Source organism: Rutidosis leptorrhynchoides, chromosome 1 (assembly GCF_046630445.1).
Source record: "Rutidosis leptorrhynchoides isolate AG116_Rl617_1_P2 chromosome 1, CSIRO_AGI_Rlap_v1, whole genome shotgun sequence".
NCBI classification, from domain to species: Eukaryota; Viridiplantae; Streptophyta; class Magnoliopsida; order Asterales; family Asteraceae; genus Rutidosis; species Rutidosis leptorrhynchoides.
In genome coordinates this window covers 170,191,829-170,211,303 of record NC_092333.1, presented here as the reverse complement: position 1 = coordinate 170,211,303, position 19,475 = coordinate 170,191,829, and positions in this window count along the sequence as shown.

The window sequence follows — 19,475 nt, the reverse complement described above, 5'->3', positions numbered from 1 at the left end:
GTCTTCTGTACAAGCTGCTTCCATGATCGTTGATTTTTCAGCTGATGAAATTAAACAGGCGATATGAACCTGTGGGAGCGAAAAATCTCTAATACCTGACGAGTTTTCTTTTAAGTTTGTCAAATATTTCTAGGAAAATTTGAAGGACGATGTGCTTGATCTGGTTCGTGATTTCCAGAATTCATGCACCAAGCAATGGCATGATAGGAGATTAAAGGGCGCGAAGGAGGTCAATGAGGGTGATATGGTGCTTTTGTTAAATTTTAGATTGAAGCTCCTACCGGGTAAACTCAAGTCCCGTTGGGCAGGACCGTTCGTGGTAGTTAAGGTGTACCCTTATGGTACAATAGAGTTGTAGAAATTCCAATGGAACTACCTTTAAGGTTAATGGACATCGAGTGAAGAGATACTTTGATGGTCCATTAGAGATCGACGAGAGGTTCACGTTGAACCCGATCCCAATGTCTCTTGAACTTGGGACGAGTTGTGTGAACGACTCGTTAAATAAAGTTCACATGTTGTAGATTTTGTACTTTGTATATTTGCGAGTTTAATGTGTTTTGTGTGCGTCTTAGCTGAATTAAATGTGCAATATGATTATTAAAAATGTGGTTTTGTCATTCTTACAAGTGTTTGAAAACAGCAACTCTCCAACGCATTAAGTCGCGATGCGATTCTTCTTAATCGAGACGCGATGTTAAGCTTCTTTTTAATGCAGAACTGATTGAAGGATGTAGGAATTTCTGAAAGAGTAAAATCGCGACGTGACCAGTTTTATCTTGGCACGATCTTTAGTTTGTTTTTATCGCCAATCAAAAATCGAAATTTTGGCATCTGGAATAGGGTTAAGTCGCGATGCGACTCTTTTCGTCGCGACACTGTTGCTAGTGTAATTTTAATGCTAACGAAAATAAAAAAGGGGGTATCTGAATTAGTGTGAATTCGCGACGCAACTCGACTAGTCACGACGCGAGTATCAACGGGCTCTGATTCTGATTTTGTCTGTTTTATTTAAGTCGGAATGGGTCAAACCCGATCCAATACGTGATCTGACAGGATTTAAACCCTTTTTAGGGTATTGTTGCAGCCATTTGAACACACCTACACATATATCTCTCTTGCATCCATCCAAACCCTAAGTTTAATTATACCTAATTCTTGCTAATTTCTTTCAAACAAGGTCAAATCCATGGCAAACAAGCTCCGAATTTACTTATCTTCAGCTTTTTCTATCCCAATTTCATGCTTTATTGTGTTAATTTCGGATTAGGGTTTTGATTAAGAGTGGGGTTGTTTAATTTTGACATGTTTGTTTACTTTTGATATGAATTAGTGATGAGTATGATTAGTATGCTAGAAATTTATAATCTTTTGTGTTATTATAGCATATCTTTGATTTTAGGGTTCATGTTTATGTGATATCTGAATTTTGGGAGTGTAATTGGGGATAATTGAAATTGAGTTTAAGTTTATGCTATGTGAGATGTAGTGTCCATTTCGGCGGGTCTTGGCTTATTGCAATTGGATTTGTATGGCAAGTTTGTAAAGCTTTATTGGTTAAATTGGTTGATAATTTGTGAATTGCCATGAAGGAAGTGTTGATTTAAATGGTTATGTTTATGTGATTGTTAAAAACTTTAGGTTCAAGCTAGATGTTAATGATGTAAAGATCCGTCCTAATCCATAAGAACGAATACAATAACATATGATTACATCGCAAGGTATTTGACCTCTATATGATACATTTTACAAACATTGCATTCGTTTTAAAAGACAATCTTTCATTACATCGAAAGTTGACAGGCATGCATACCATTTCATAATATCCATCTATAAATGCTCAAATCTGACATTTACTTAATCATAATCTTTACTGAACTCAACGACTTAAATGCAACGTCTTTTGAAATACGCCATGAATGATTCCAAGTAATATCTTTAAAATGAGCTAATGCACAGCGGAAGATTTCTTTAATACCTGAGAATAAACATGTTTTAAAGTGTCAACCAAAAGGTTGGTGAGTTCATTAATTTATCATAATCATTCATTTCCATCATTTTAATAGACCACAAGAATTTCATTTCCAGTTCTCAAAAATATACGTCCCATGCATAGAGACAAAAATCATTCATATGGATTGAACACCTGGTAACCGACATTAACAAGATGCATATAAGAATATCCCCTATCATTCTGGGAAATCCTTCGGACATGATAAAAACGAATTCGAAGTACTAAAGCATCCTGGACTTTGGATGGGGTTCGTTAGGCCCAATAGATCTATCTTTAGGATTCCCGTCAATTAGGCGTGCACTAATTCTCAAAATTAGTGATGTTCCCTAATTCTTAGGTTACCAAGCAAAAAGGGGCATATTCGGCTTCGATCATTCAACCATATAATGTAGTTTCGATTACTTGTGTCTATTTCGTAAAACATTTATAAAAATTGGACATGTATTCTCAGCCCAAAAATATAAAGGGTAAAAAGGCAAATGAAACTCACCATATTGTATTTCGTAGTAAAATACATATAACGTCATTGAACAAGTGCAAGGTTGGCCTAAGATTCACGAACCTAAATTAAGTATATATATTTATATGTTGGTCAAAATTTGTCTTAACAAATTAGGTCAAGTCATAGTGCACCACAATCCTAATGCTCGAGACTAATATGCAAAAGTCAACAAAAGTCAATTTAACTAAAAAATGATTTCCAAAATCTATACATGATTAATATGTAGTTTAAATATCGTTGTTTTATATTTTTAAATATTTTTAAAAGATTTATTAGAGTAAATAATGATCAATCCATGATTAATGATGTTACTTAATCACGGATTGAGTGCAATAAGATTGTAATGGAGGATGAGATGTTTGATGATTATTTTGGGCCCCGATGATCGTCTTTCACTTTAACTATCAAGTGATCAACCACCCCGACCCGGTCTTGATTGTTAATTAGCTTAATTCACCTTTTCGCAATGTAAAAATCCCTTGGGCAAGATCACAAGTGGAAATTACAAAGGCTTAGGCAAAATGGCAGAGAATCAACAAACCTAAATGAGAGGCCAAGCTCTCTATTTATAGGTTTCGAGATATCCGCGGTCCGCGAGTACCTTAAATATCCGCGGAAACTCAGCGGATTAAACCGCAGTCTTTGTATCAATGCGAAAACATGACCGCTGTGCTTATTTTCAGCGAATATTGCATAGCTTTGCCTTATAATTCGCGCAGTTCAGCCTTTGGCTTTTAACAAATAAAATATACATATACAATGCTATGTATATGATCAAGTCCTCCCAGTTTATTATGATACATATTGCGAAACAAATGTATCATGATAAACTCTAAAAATTCGCAGTTATCGCAGCCAATATTCGCATGGAATCATTTCGCATTAACCAAGTTACTGTTATAGGAAAAAGTTACCGTTTGAGTTGTCACAACGGTTAATTAACATAATTAACCCCGTTGCCTATATATTGTGTGACCTGAAATCACAAATTCACTACTCATTTTTCCAAAATATCAAAGAATTACCCAATTCATCAATCAATCGTTATCATTTTAATCATTTTTTGCATCTCTCTTTTAATTTGCAATGAAGATTAACGAGTTAGATAGGAAAGCTGATCCAAAAACTCTTATCACTAAACTATTAACGAGCCCGGAGGCTAAATCATCATCATCGAAAGAAAAGCAGCCCATTTCAATCGTTGATTTAACCTCTAAATCTCCTTATTCAAAGCCGAGTACTACCAAGCGACCGTTACAAACACCGCCATCTTCGCAAAGCAAAAAACATAAACAACAGGAAACCGCTCCTCACGACGATCCATTTATACCGGAACACGAAGGGGAACAGCAAACTGGTATATTGCGAATTGCCATTGAACATGTAAAATATATATTATTTTTATTTCACCGACTAACCAACGACGTTATTTTGCAGGCGATTCTTCTGGTGATCCTATCTTTGCAAGTCCGAACACTCTTGATCAAATCACCGAATTTTTCCGCACTCCACCTGACTCTTATGGAGTGCGAATTGATGGTTTAGCAGGATATACTTACGCTTCAGCTGCCGCTGCTCTGGATCAGCGCCAACAGATGAAGTTAGCAATCCCCGGCGAGCTTCGCCGCGAGTTCTCTAAACTCTCTGCGCTGGACGCGCATAATAGTTTTGTTCAAAATTTCTACATGTGCTTTAATTCAGCATATGACGTTATATGCCGTCAAGAACAATTTTTCAATGTTCTTGAAGCTGAACAACTAAAGTATAATGCGGAAAAGATCAAAGCTGAAAACAACGAAAAACGTTGTATTGATCTCTCCTATGAGTTAACCGCAGCAAAAACCACCGTTGATGACTTGAAACAACAGGTTACTGCTGCGAATGAGAAAGAAAAGCAACTGCAGGACACTATTAAAACACTGTCAGAGAATGTGACGAAGCTAACGACAGAGCGAGACAACGCTCTTGCTGCTAAAGCCTCTGCGGAACTTGAGTTCACCAAGGTCCGCCAACATCTCCCTGAACTGGCTAGAAAGATCCTTAATTACAAGCCTGTTTCTGTAAATTTTTCAACATTTGCCTCCGCATTAAGGCTACGCGAGAGGGTTGAATTTATGGATGAGATTGCTGTTCGCTTAATTTGTGGATTTTTAACAAACTCTTCTACGCTGTCCGAATCATCAGAAAATTTGCACTCTTCTCTTGGCATTTTTGCCATTTTTGATATATACGCAGAGTTCAAAGGAATACGATCTTCTGCGTTATCGCTATCGCTATCATTATGCTCGATAACGAGACGATCAACTTGTGATCCTGAATCGTTCAATGGCCATAAGTAAGTGCGCGGTATGCGAGATTCGCAATTACGCTTAGCATCTCGCTTAGCTTGCTCGATTGCAGTGCTGACAATTTTGTCAGTTCGCAAACTAGATTTTTCAGCCAAAGCTTTTGGTCACTTCCCATCAGCGGTTATTTCACTGCGATTTTGCAGCAAATTTCTTCGCGCAGTCATTTTCTCAGCAGCAACTTCTGGCTGCGAGTCATTAACATTGTTTTCAGCAGATGTTTTAACGATCGGCTCTTGAACCGATTTTCCCGCGGTTATATTAGCATTTGTTTGCAACAGAAATATTATAACATTCTGCGAATCACCAGGCAGTGCATCAGCATTCGCAGAAATGCCAGTTTGCTTTGCATTTGTTATCGTGATTGACTAACAGATTGACTAATTGCTTATTCCAAAAGCACCTGCAAATCATCACAACAAAAACACGATTGAAATTAAACCGTCGAATTAATTGTTTAACGGCGTAAAACAAAAAATTTTCAGTTTAATTTGTAAAACATGTCCCACGGATGGCGCCAATTGATCAATCCTTAATTAGCGATGTTACTTAATCACGGATTGAGTGCAATAAGATTGTAATGGAGGATGGGATGTTTGATGATTATTTTGGGCCCCGATGATCGTCTTTCACTTTAACTATCAAGTGATCAACCACCCCGACCCGGTCTTGATTGTTAATTAGCTTAATTTACCTTTTTCGCAATGTAAAAATCCCTTGGGCAAGATCACAAGTGGAAATTACAAAGGCTTAGGCAAAATGGCAGAGAATCAACAAACCCTAAATGAGAGGCCAAGCTCTCTATTTATAGGTTTCGAGATATCCGCGGTCCGCGAGTACCTTAACTATCCGCGGAAACTCAACGGATTAAACCGCAGTCTTTGTATCAATGCGAAAACATGACCGCTGTGCTTATTTTCAGCGAATATTGCATAGCTTTGCCTTATAATTCGCGCAGTTCAGCCTTTGCCTTTTAGCAAATAAAATATACATATACAATGCTATGTATATGATCAAATAATATAATTCATTTATTAATAAATAAAAATTTTATATTAAAATTTATATAATAAAATATACTTTTATATATATTAAGTAATAAAATTTATAGAGTTCATTTAATATCATAAAAATATTATTATTATAGGTTTTATTAAGGTAATTATATTATTTGTATTACATATTTATTTGATAAAATAAAATAACATTGATAATAATAATAAGTAAAAATTGTATTATTTTGTAATAATAATAATTATTATTCTATTAATAAAAATTTCAATATTTATATTTACTAAAAATGATATTATGATAAAATGATAATTCTAATTATGATAACTTTAATATTTATGATACTTTTTAATATTAACTTTAAAATAATAATTTTATTTAAAATGATAATAATAATGATATTTCATAATAACAATGACATTTCTATTAAAATGATAATTTTTGTTAAAATAATAATTTTAATATTAACGATACTTTTAATAATAATATTAATGATAAAAATAATAAGAACGATAATTTTATCTAAATCAATATCTTTCATTATTATAATTTCATCATGATACTCATACACATTATTTCCTAATCGATTCGTCTAATAGCTTTTAATCGTCTTTTATATCGCGTTCATGTTAATAATAATAATAGTAATCATAATAATTAGGTGTTACTAATATTAGTTTCTAGTTATAATAATACTAATGGTAATAAATATTACGATAATATTAATGATAATACTAATTATAACTTTAACGATAGTAATAATAATAAAATAACAAATTTTAATGATAATACTTTTTATGGATAATGATAAAAATAATAATCATAATAATAATAATAATACTAATAATAATAATTAGATAAAAACTATAACGACGATAATAACGACGATAATAATAATCATTTTTAATAATAATACCAAATTTCAATTGACTATAACTTCATATCCGTTCATCGAAACCATTCGATATCTAAATGAAAAGTTCTTAATTTTTCGCTAGCTTTCCAACGACATGCATATCTTATACCTTATCTCAACCGCATATATAACTAATTCAGGATTCAACATATCCTATCTAATGGCAATATCAAAAGTACAAGCATGCATAATCCTATATTCTTGAGCACTAGTCAGGGATACACTATTAATATATAAAAGTTAATTTATGAGTACTCACGTATCAATATTGAGATTCAATATTGCAGGAAAGGTACGTAGACACAACAGAGATGATAAATACTAGTTTGACCTCACGAGCATACCCATGAACATTACCCATCACCTCCATAGCTAATACCCATAATTTCCTTAGCCCTATCCTACTCATAAAACCAGTTTCGAAATAACTTGCTCATGACCTCGTCGTAATATTTTATGTATAATACTTAATACTAATAATACTACTAATACGATTAGTAATAATATTAATATTAATAATAATAATAATATAAATAACATAAATATTACGGAGTATTATAGACAGAGAGATAGTTGTGATATTTGTGTGTGTGCAAAGAAATGAAAACGTTCGAATTTTAAAAGGAGTGAACCACACCTAACCCCTCATGCACTCGCATGAGAAGTGTGTGGAGAGCTCATGCGAATGCATGAGACATCATAACAGCTCACACGCATTCATTTCATCCACTGACGGTTTCATTGTAACTTAAGTTATATATATATATATATATATATATATATATATATAATATTTAATCTTTAGAATTAATTAAATATTATATTATATTTACGTGCGTAGTAAAAATATAATTTTTGTTCAAATGACTCGTACATTGTCACTCGACTCATGTTCCACTTTTGGTTTTTCGAGCGCACTTTCGTACGTTTAGAAAACTAGCCTTTTACGTTACGCGACGTGTACCCTTATTAATAATTTGGCTTACTCATCAATAAATTACCTTATAAAAATGTAGTTTATAAAATTGAGCGTTGTGGTCATTTGCTTCTATAAATCAGTGACTCGTTGTTTATCAAAATATATTATTTTAAATCAGGACGTTTTATGACAAGGTTATTATTATATTTTATCACTTTGTAAAAAAAATATATATTTATGTTTTCATTTAGAACTATAAACTTATATATTTAGAAGTAGTATAATATTAAGTTTTTCAAAAGCTATATATATTTCGTAGTTTAGTTTAGATTGTTTACATAATAGAAAAATCATTATCTTATTTAACGTTTTCCTTTTAACTAAATAAAATTTGTTTATGTACTAGCATTTATTTCGACTTCTTAGCATAACCAAATCTCAATCGAGTCACTAAGCTAGTGTTACTATTGTTTACTTTTGAAATCATATATAATTAATGAACACGTTTTTAAATATACATTGCAAGTTAAATCACAGACTCTTATCATTTATAACTTGTCAAAAGGTTTCTTGAAAGATTCTAAAGTTTGGGATAACGTTTGACCTTTACACTTATCCTAATGACTCAATAATAAATTGTCAAAAGTGGTTCTAGATGTTTATAAAACTATATTCATTTTTAAAGAAAACGTGATGTTCAATTTGTCTTCCCAACATTTCCAACGATAAAAGATAATCTTAAAGTCTTATAATATGTTCCTACTTCTCGACAATTTATATTGTTTATTTTAAATCCTTATATATATATATATATATATATATATATATATATATATATATATATATATATATATATATATATATATATATATATATATATATATATATATATATATATATATATATATATACTACAAGAAAATTAATATTATTTCTTTTTATGTATTCAAAACGTATTTGTAACAAAGTTCTGTTTAGATGGAAAGACATTTTCATACGTTTGAAACTAAATCGAGAAATTATAAATTTGGTTTTCCAGAATCAGTTATATTTCAAATCATCCTTTCTTAAAAGGTTTTATTATATCGTAAATTTTTTTTAATATTATGAAACTAAATAATTAACTTATTAAGAGGTACTAGACAATCATCGTAAAGCATGCACTGAATGTCAAACAGAAATCTCCACTAACATTTGTCCGGTTCTCGTTAATTGACACTTTCATTCTTTCTTGTAATTCACTTTACCAATCTTCCGAATATTGTTAAAAAGAAAGGTCTCCTAAATCAAAGTGGACCTCTCAACAGAGACTCATAATCATAAGTCAATGTATCTGACAAATCAATCATTTGATATTATCTTCTAATTTCATCGATAATCATATTGAAACAAATATGTTCACGTAAAGTATTATACTTTTAATACTTTGTTAACGTTCTCAAGTTATAATATATATATACATATACATACATATATATATTCATATTCAATTATATAATGGTTCGTGAATCGTCAGAATTTGGTCGAGGTTAAATGAGTGTATGAGCACAGTTTAAAATTCTTGAGATTCAACTTACAAACTTTGCTTATCGTGTCGGGAATATATAAAGATTAAAGTTTAAATTTGGTCAGAAATTTTCGGGTTGTCACAGTACCTACTCGTTAAAGAAATTTCGTCCCGAAATTTGATTGGGGTGGTCATGGCTGACAATAAGTATGTTTTCATGACGCATATAATCTGAAGATTAGGGTTTTATCATCATTGAGTAATATGAATAAAACCATTTGATTTTGTGAAGAGTACGAGTGAAGTTATCACCAAAAGAGTGAATTGAGCAGGTATAGATTCGTTATATCTTTTGACGTAGATAGGATTGATTTTCAAGTTCAAGAGATTTGGAGAAAATCTTCGTAATAAGCTTTGATTCTCCGGTAACCAAGAAAATTAGGATCCGCTTTAAATGCGATCATCCATTTTGATTGCTCTGTATGAGATTTTCCTATAAATCCATCTCCTTCATTTCCTTACAACTCACACCTTCTATTCTTCCTTCCTCAACTCATTTTTTTTAAAGTATTCATCAATATGCTCCATCCAGTTCTGATTCTCGATATACTTCTAACCTTCATATCGGTCATTATTCTTTTTCATCTACCACCGGAAGAATCTATTTACTTCTACTTTACTCTTGGGTTTATAGTGTTTCTAGTTCTCCTGTGTCTTTATATTGCTATATGCATTGACATATACAGTTTATAATATCTGGGTGGTTGTTGGATTTTATATCTTCCCTTATATTTCGATGTCCCTGCTTCTGTCTTCTATAATCATTATCATCTCCAATTACTGCTCTCTTTTATTTGCTGCGATTTATATCCCAATTTTCTGTTTCGGAGCTTTGTCCTTTTGTTTCTTCTTCTTGCGATTAAGCACCGCTTGTAATGGTACAGAATTCGCAGATATGAATTTCGGAATGAATATAGTAAATGTTCTAAGAAGAAATTTGTAATGGCACAATCTTGATTTGTTAAATTACTAGAATACCTCGGAAAAGGCCGAATCATCAAGAAATATTTTCTTGATATTTTAGAGGTTAAATAGAATACAAGAGTCGTATAACATGGCACATGATGATGTTATGATCTGTGAATCATCATGTTCTATTTAGAAACTCAGCATGACTTACTGTAATATAATCACGTTGATCAAGTGCCATTATATTATACTAACTCATGCTTCAGTTCCCAACACTACTTCAAAAATATTCCTATTTTAAACTCGAATGTTTCAGAATTTAGAAACTAAAATAGTTTCTTTTATGATGTAATACAAATAGAGTGAAGAGGTAAATGATTTCAGATAAGAATAATTATGAAAATATCTTCAGAAATATGAAGGATATTTATAATGAAAGATACGATGATATCTTAGAATTTCTAATATCAGAGGATGATGAAGAATATTGTACGCAGGGGTTTAAGGTCAGGAGCAAGGTATTCTTTAATGACTTCAGCAGGTACTGAATCATTTGGATTCTTTGAAGTCAGGTTCAGTCTTTGTGATTTGTCCACAACCTCCTTCATACTTTGATCAATCCGGTTTCTAGTTCCAAGACTTCTCTTTTTCTGCGCTTTGCAAGCACACTTATTCATTATCATTAAACTTTTACTGTTAAAGTCGTTTATAGTTTTTGCTGCTTTATCAGCACTTTTGCATTTTCGGAGAACCAATTTGTAGTTCGGAGTGTTTTTCAGAACTTCACATTCAAATCAAGTCCAGAAGATAGACGTTATATATACACATATAACTGTTGGCGTAGACATGCTGCGAGATTTCAAAATAATGATTGCTAATTTCCGATGATTCGTATGGCAATTCTCGTTACAAGATGCGAATGAGTAAATGATGGGGTTTCGGTAAATATAATGATTCTTCGGAAGGTCAAAGATCAGTGAAGTTGTGAATAAGTTTATTGCTAATGTGGTGGAACATGAAAGGTTCTCCGGTAACAAAAGGGTAATCATATATATCAAGATTATGATAAGGCTACTCCGAATGAAAAATCGAAGTTGTCTTGCTGGAGCTGTGATAGAAGTTGCTACTTTGAAAAGGAATTGCAAAGTTATTTTTGCTAATAAATGCCAAAGGATCTGACACAGATATGTGTTGAATTATGACTTTGATTTCAAGAGCTTTTTAAGTACATAACTGTGGGTAATATGTGGTTGGATCATCATCTCGATTGCTTATTATTTGAAGTGTCTTCAAAAATTTTCGAAGGGTTTGAACACAGATTGTAATCGTTAATATACATTTGATGTTCTAACACAGTTTTAAAGTCAAAGTATAGCTTTGAAAGATGTAGGAATCTAAAAGTGATGGTACCAGTTATATCTTGAATTGAATTATGAGGTTTCAAAATCAGAATATGTAATTGAGTTTGAATGAGTATGGTTGTTTTGATTTCTATGAAAGAATGTATATTATTGTGAAAGTAGGAAGTATAGTTGATAATTTGCTTAAACAGATTCGAAGAATGTAACATATTAATTGTAAATATATATATATATCTCTTGGGTATTACCTACCCGTTAAAAAAAATTTCACAATTAATATTTTGTACAAAAGAATTTTATTACAGTCTTTATGAAAATGTATATGTATATATTCTCTTCAGATGTAACATAAATTTTAATGAGTTAATACTAAATTAAACTCATTCGATTTACAGTTGGAACTAGAATTGAATAATCCCTTGAAGGCTTTAAAGATTACATAAGTATTTCTTCAATAATATTGAAATTATGAATCAATACTTCGTTATTTGTTGAGGCATGATGTTGGTTTTCGTTAAATTCTTGTGAACTTCGCAAAGTACGAATGATGTTATCTGAAAAGTTTCGGTTACATCGATGATGAAAGTGAAAATCAAATATATACTTGATTTATTAGGAATTAAAATTTGTTGAATTGAGACAGAGATTTTAGTTAACGATGGTTAAGTTGCGGGAGAAGGACGTACATTATTTCATATTTGTAATATAAATTAACCGAGTAGTTAAGATTCACACACAATAGCTTAGCACGGAAAGATTTATTTTTTATTTCAAAATATATATATATATATATATATATATATATATATATATATATATATATATATATATATATATATATATATATATATATATATATATATATATATATATATATATATATATATATATATATATATATATATATATATATAAAATATACATATAATTTTTCAGAGAGAATGAGTTAATTCTTCATAACTCGTTGATACAATATACGCGTTATTGATTCGTAATGATGTCCACGGTAATTCTTGAACTGACGGAGTTTGTGATGTTATAGGTGTTGTTGATTCTGATGTTGACTGTACTGACGATGCTGGTGACGCTGACGATACTGTTGATGCTGTTGGTAAAACAAGTTTAGCTTGTTAATCACACACCATTTTTGTCAGGGTTTCTACTCTTCCTTCTATCATTTTGGTTCGCTTAACTAATTTATGGTTAGGGCTAGATTAGATAATCTCTAAGACTTTAGAGATTACATAATCGCCTCGGAATGTTTCTCTAATGAAGTTATGAATTAATACTTCGTCAGTTATTGTTGTTGGTACTCCTTGGTATCTATGGTGCGTATGACGTTGATGCTCGTGGGACAGATTGTGAGGTTGAGGTTTACGACACGGTTGTGGTTGGAGGTGGTAATGGTACTGTTGGCGTTGATGATGGTGGTACTGGTTATGCTTCTGGTGCTGCTGCTGCTGGTGTTTGTAATCTCTGCACCATATTCTCCAAAGCCACTACCCGAGCGCGAAGCTCGTTGACTTCTTCTATTACACCGGGGTGATTGTCAGTTCGGACGAGTGGATAAATAAAATCTAGAATTTGATCTAGTATGTAATCGTGACGAGGTACCCTGGAAATGAGAGAGAAAATGGTGTCTCGAACAGGTTCGCCGGTAAGTGCTTCAGGTTCATCACCAAGAGGGCAATGTGGTGGATGGAAGGGATCACCTTCTTCTTGTCTCCAATGATTGAGGAGGCTACGAACCTATCCCCAATTCATCCAGAATAGATGATGGCGGATTGGTTGATCCATTCCGGTCACACTGCTTTCGGAGCTTGAGTGAGATTCTATTTCGGAATCCGAGTGACTTGAACTGATGACGAATTCCATTTCGTACGATTAAATAAAGGATTTTTCGATGTGAAATGATTTTCTGGCTATCGTATGGTATTCTATTTACATAGAATATCTATATATATAGAGTAAAAGATTTCTTAGATTACGGAGGAATTTACGGGATATGTCGGGCAAAGTTTAAAGTAACAGATACGCTAGGATATGAATTAGCAGATACGCTAAGATATGAATTTTTGTCTATACACTATTCATGCAATCAATGCAATAAGATGTATCTAGACTAAGAAGGATAAGCAGGTAATTTCTTAAGGATGATAAGTAGGTAATTTCCTAAGGATGATAAGCAGATAATTTCCGACACAAAATGATAAGCAAAACTTTTGACATGCAGACACGGTCGAAGTCCAGACTCACTAATGCATCCTAACGACTTATCAGTTAGACACACTAATGCAGACCTGGTTCGCTAAGACAACCGCTCTGATACCACATGTAAAGACCCGTCCTAATCCATAAGAACGAATACAATAACATATGATTACATCGCGAGGTATTTGACCTCTATATGATACATTTTACAAACATTGCATTCGTTTTAAAAGACAATCTTTCATTACATCGAAAGTTGACAGGCATGCATACCATTTCATAATATCCATCTATAAATGCTCAAATCTGACATTTACTTAATCATAATCTTTACTGAACTCAACGACTTAAATGCAACGTCTTTTGAAATATGCCATGAATGATTCCAAGTAATATCTTTAAAATGAGCTAATGCACAGCGGAAGATTTCTTTAATACCCGAGAATAAACATGCTTTAAAGTGTCAACCAAAAGGTTGGTGAGTTCATTAATTTATCATAATCATTCATTTCCATCATTTTAATAGACCACAAGAATTTCATTTCCAGTTCTCAAAAATATATATCCCATGCATAGAGACAAAAATCATTCATATGGATTGAACACCTGGTAACCGACATTAACAAGATGCATATAAGAATATCCCCTATCATTCTGGAAAATCCTTCGGACATGATAAAAATGAATTCGAAGTACTAAAGCATCCGGTACTTTGGTTGGGGTTCGTTAGGCCCAATAGATCTATCTTTAGGATTCGCGTTAATTAGGCGTGCACTAATTCTCAAAATTAGTGATGTTCCCTAATTCTTAGGTTACCAAGCAAAAAGGGGCATATTCGGCTTCGATCATTCAACCATATAATGTAGTTTCGATTACTTGTGTCTATTTCGTAAAACATTTATAAAAATTGCGCATGTATTCTCAGCCCAAAAATATAAAGGGTAAAAAGGCAAATGAAACTCACCATACTGTATTTCGTAGTAAAATACATATAACGTCATTGAACAAGTGCAAGGTTGGCCTCGGTTTCACGAACCTAAATTAAGTATATATATTTATATGTTGGTCAAAATTTGTCTTAACAAATTAGGTCAAATCATAGTGTACCACAATCCTAATGCTCGAGACTAATATGCGAAAGTCAACAAAAGTCAATTTGACTCAAAATGATTTCCAAAATCTATACATGATTAATATGTAGTTTAAATATCGTCGTTTTATATTTTTAAATATTTTTAAAAGATTTATTAGAGTAAATAATATAATTCATTTATTAATAAATAAAAAATTTTATATTAAAATTTATATAATAAAATATACTTTTATATATATTAAGTAATAAAATTTATAGAGTTCATTTAATATCATAAAAATATTATTATGATAGGTTTTATTAAGGTAATTATATTATTTGTATTACATATTTATTTGATAAAATAACATTGATAATAATAATAAGTAAAAATTGTATTATTTTGTAATAATAATAATAATTATTATTCTATTAATAAAAATTTCAATATTTATATTTACTAAAAATGATATTATGATAAAATGATAATTCTAATTATGATAACTTTAATATTTACGATACTTTTTAATTTTAACTTTAAAATAATAATTTTATTTAAAATGATAATAATAATGATATTTCATAATAACAATGACATTTCTATTAAAATGATAATTTTTGTTAAAATAATAGTTTTAATATTAACGATACTTTTAATAATAATATTAATGATAAAAATAATAAGAACGCTAATTTTATCTAAATCAATATCTTCCATTATTATAATTTCATCATGATACTCATACACATTATTTCCTAATCGATTCGTCTAATAGCTTTTAATCCTCATTTATATCGCGTTCATGTTAATAATAATAATAGTAATCATAATAATTAGGTGTTACTAATATTAGTTTCTAGTTATAATAATACTAATGGTAATAAATATTACGATAATATTAATGATAATACTAATTATAACTTTAACGATAGTAATAATAATAAAATAACAAATTTTAATGATAATACTTTTTATGGATAATGATAAAAATAATAATCATAATAATAATAATAATACTAATAATAATAATTAGATAAAAACTATAACGACGATAATAACGACGATAATAATAATCATTTTTAATAATAATACCAAATTTCAATTGACTATAACTTCATATCCGTTCATCGAAACCATTCGATATCTAAATGAAAAGTTCTTAATTTTTCGCTAGCTTTCCAACGACATGCATATCTTATACCTTATCTCAACCTCATATATAACTAATTCAGGATTCAACATATCCTATCTAATGGCAATATCAAAAGTACAAGCATGCATAATCCTATATTCTCGAGCACTAGTCAGGGATACACTATTAATATATAAAAGTTAATTTATGAGTACTCACGTATCAATATTGAGATTCAATATTGCAGGAAAGGTACGTAGACGCAACGAAGATGATAAATACTAGTTTGACCTCACGAGCATACCCATGAACATTACCCATCACCTCCATACCTAATACCCATAATTTCCTTAGCTCTATCCTACTCATAAAACCCGTTTCGAAATAACTTGCTCATGACCTCGTCGTAATATTTTATGTATAATACTTAATACTAATAATACTACTAATACGATTAGTAATAATATTAATAATAATAATAATAATATAAATAACATAAATATTACGGAGTATTATAGACAGAGAGATAGTTGTGATATTTGTGTGTGTGCAAAGAAATGAAAACGTTCGAATTTTAAAAGGAGTGAACTACACCTAACCCCTCATGCACTCGCATGAGAAGTGTGTGGAGAGCTCATGCGAGTGCATGAGACATCATAACAGCTCACACGCATTCATTTCATCCACTGACTGTTTCATTGTAACTTAAGTTATATATATATATATATATATATATATATATATATATATATATATATATATATATATATATATATATATATATATATTATTTAATATATAATATATTTAATCTTTAGAATTAATTAAATATTATATTATATTTACGTGCGTAGTAAAAATGTAATTTTTGTTCAAATGACTCGTACATTGTCACTCGACTCATGTTCCACTTTTGGTTTTTCGAGCGCACTTTCGTACGTTTAGAAAACTAGCCTTTTACGTTACGCGACGTGTACCCTTATTAATAATTTGACTTACTCATCAATAAATTACCTTATAAAAATGTAGTTTATAAAATTGAGCGTTGTGGTCATTTGCTTCTATAAATCGGTGACTCGTTGTTTATCAAAATATATTATTTTAAATCATGACGTTTTATGACAATGTTATTATTATATTTTATCACTTTGTAAAAAAAATATATATTTATGTTTTCATTTATAACTATAAACTTATATATTTAGAAGTATTATAATATTTAGTTTTTCAAAAGCTATATATATTTTGTAGTTAAGTTTAGATTGTTTACATAATAGAAAAATCATTATCTTATATAACGTTTTCCTTTTAACTAAATAAAATTTGTTTATGTACTAGCGTTTATTTCGATTTCTTAGCATAACCAAATCTCAATCGAGTCACTAAGCTAGTGTTACTATTGTTTACTTTTGAAATCATATATAATTAATGAACACGTTTTTAAATATACATTGCAAGTTAAATCACAGACTCTTATCATTTATAACTTGTCAAAAGGTTTCTTGAAAGATTCTAAAGTTTGAGATAACGTTTGACCTTTACACTTATCCTAATGACTCAATAATAAATTGTCAAAAGTGGTTCTAGATGTTTATAAAACTATATTCATTTTTAAAGAAAACATGATGTTCAATTTGTCTTCCCAACATTTCCAACGATAAAAGATAATCTTAAAGTCTTATAATATGTTCCTACTTCTCGACAATTTATATTGTTTATTTTAAATCCTTATATATATATATATATATATATATATATATATATATATATATATATATATATATATATATATATATATATATATATATATATATATATATACACTACAAGAAAATTAATATTATTTCTTTTTATGTATTCAAAACGTATTTGTAACAAAGTTCTGTTTAGATGGAAAGACATTTTCATACATTTGAAACTAAATCGAGAAATTATAAATTTGGTTTTCCAGAATCAGTTATATTTCAAATCATCCTTTCTTAAAAGGTTTTATTATACCGTAATTTTTTTTTAATATTATGAAACTAAATAATTAACTTATTAAGAGGTACTAGACAATCATCGTAAAGCATGCACTAAAAGTCAAACAGAAATCTCCACTAACATTTGTCCGGTTCTCGTTAATTGACACTTTCATTCTTTCATGTAATTCACTTTACCAATCTTCCGAATATTGTTAAAAAGAAAGGTCTCCTAAATCAAAGTGGACCGCTCAACAGAGACTCATAATCATAATTCAATGTATCTGACAAATCAATCATTTGATATTATCTTCTAATTCCATCGATAATCATATTGAAACAAATATGTTCACGTAAAGTATTATACTTTTAATACTTTGTTAACGTTCTCAAGTTATAATATATATATATATATATACATATACATACATATATATATATTCATATTCAATTATATAATGGTTCGTGAATCGTCGGAATTTGGTCGAGGTTAAATGAGTGTATGAACACAGTTTAAAATTCTTGAGATTTAACTTACAAACTTTGCTTATCGTGTCGGGAGTATATAAAGATTAAAGTTTAAATTTGGTCAGAAATTTCCGGGTTGTCACAGTACCTACCCGTTAAAGAAATTTCGTCCCAAAATTTGATTGGGGTGGTCATGGCTGACAATAAGTTTGTTTTCATGACGCATATAAGCTGAAGATTAGGGTTTTATCATCATTGAGTAATATGAATAAAACCATTTGATTTTGTGAAGAGTACGAGTGAAGTTATCACTAAAAGAGTGAATTGAGTAGGTATAGATTCGTCATATCTTTTGATGTAGATAGGATTGATTTTCAAGTTCAAGAGATTTGGAGAAAATCTTCGTAATAAGATTTGATTCTCCAGTAACCAAGAAGATTAGGATCCGCTTTAAATGCGATCATCCATTTTGATTGCTCTGTATGAGATTTTCCTATAAATCCACCTCCTTCATTTCCTTACAACTCACACCTTCTATTCTTCCTTCCTCAACTCATTTTTTTTAAAAGTATTCGTCAATATGCTCCATCCAGTTCTGATTCTCGATATACTTCTAACCTTCATATCGGTCATTATTCTTTTTCATCTACCGCTGGAAGAATCTATTTACTTCTACTATACTCTTGGGTTTATAGTGTTTCTAGTTCTCCCGTGTCTTTATATTGCTATATGCATTGACATATACGGTTTATAATTTCTGGGTGGTTGTTGAATTTTATATCATCCCTTATATTTCGATGTCACTGCTTCTGTCTTCTATAATCATTGTCATCTCCAATTACTGCTCTCTTTTATTTGCTACAATTTATATCCCAATTTTCTGTTTTGGAGCTTTGTCCTTTCGTTTCTTCTTCTTGCGATTAAGCACCGCTTGTAATGGTACAGAATTCGCAGATATGAATTTCGGAATGAATATAGTAAATATTCTAAGAAGAAATTTGTAATGGCACGATCTTGATTTGTTAAATTACTAGAATACCTCGGAAAAGGCCGAATCATCAAGAAATATTTTCTTGATATTTTAGA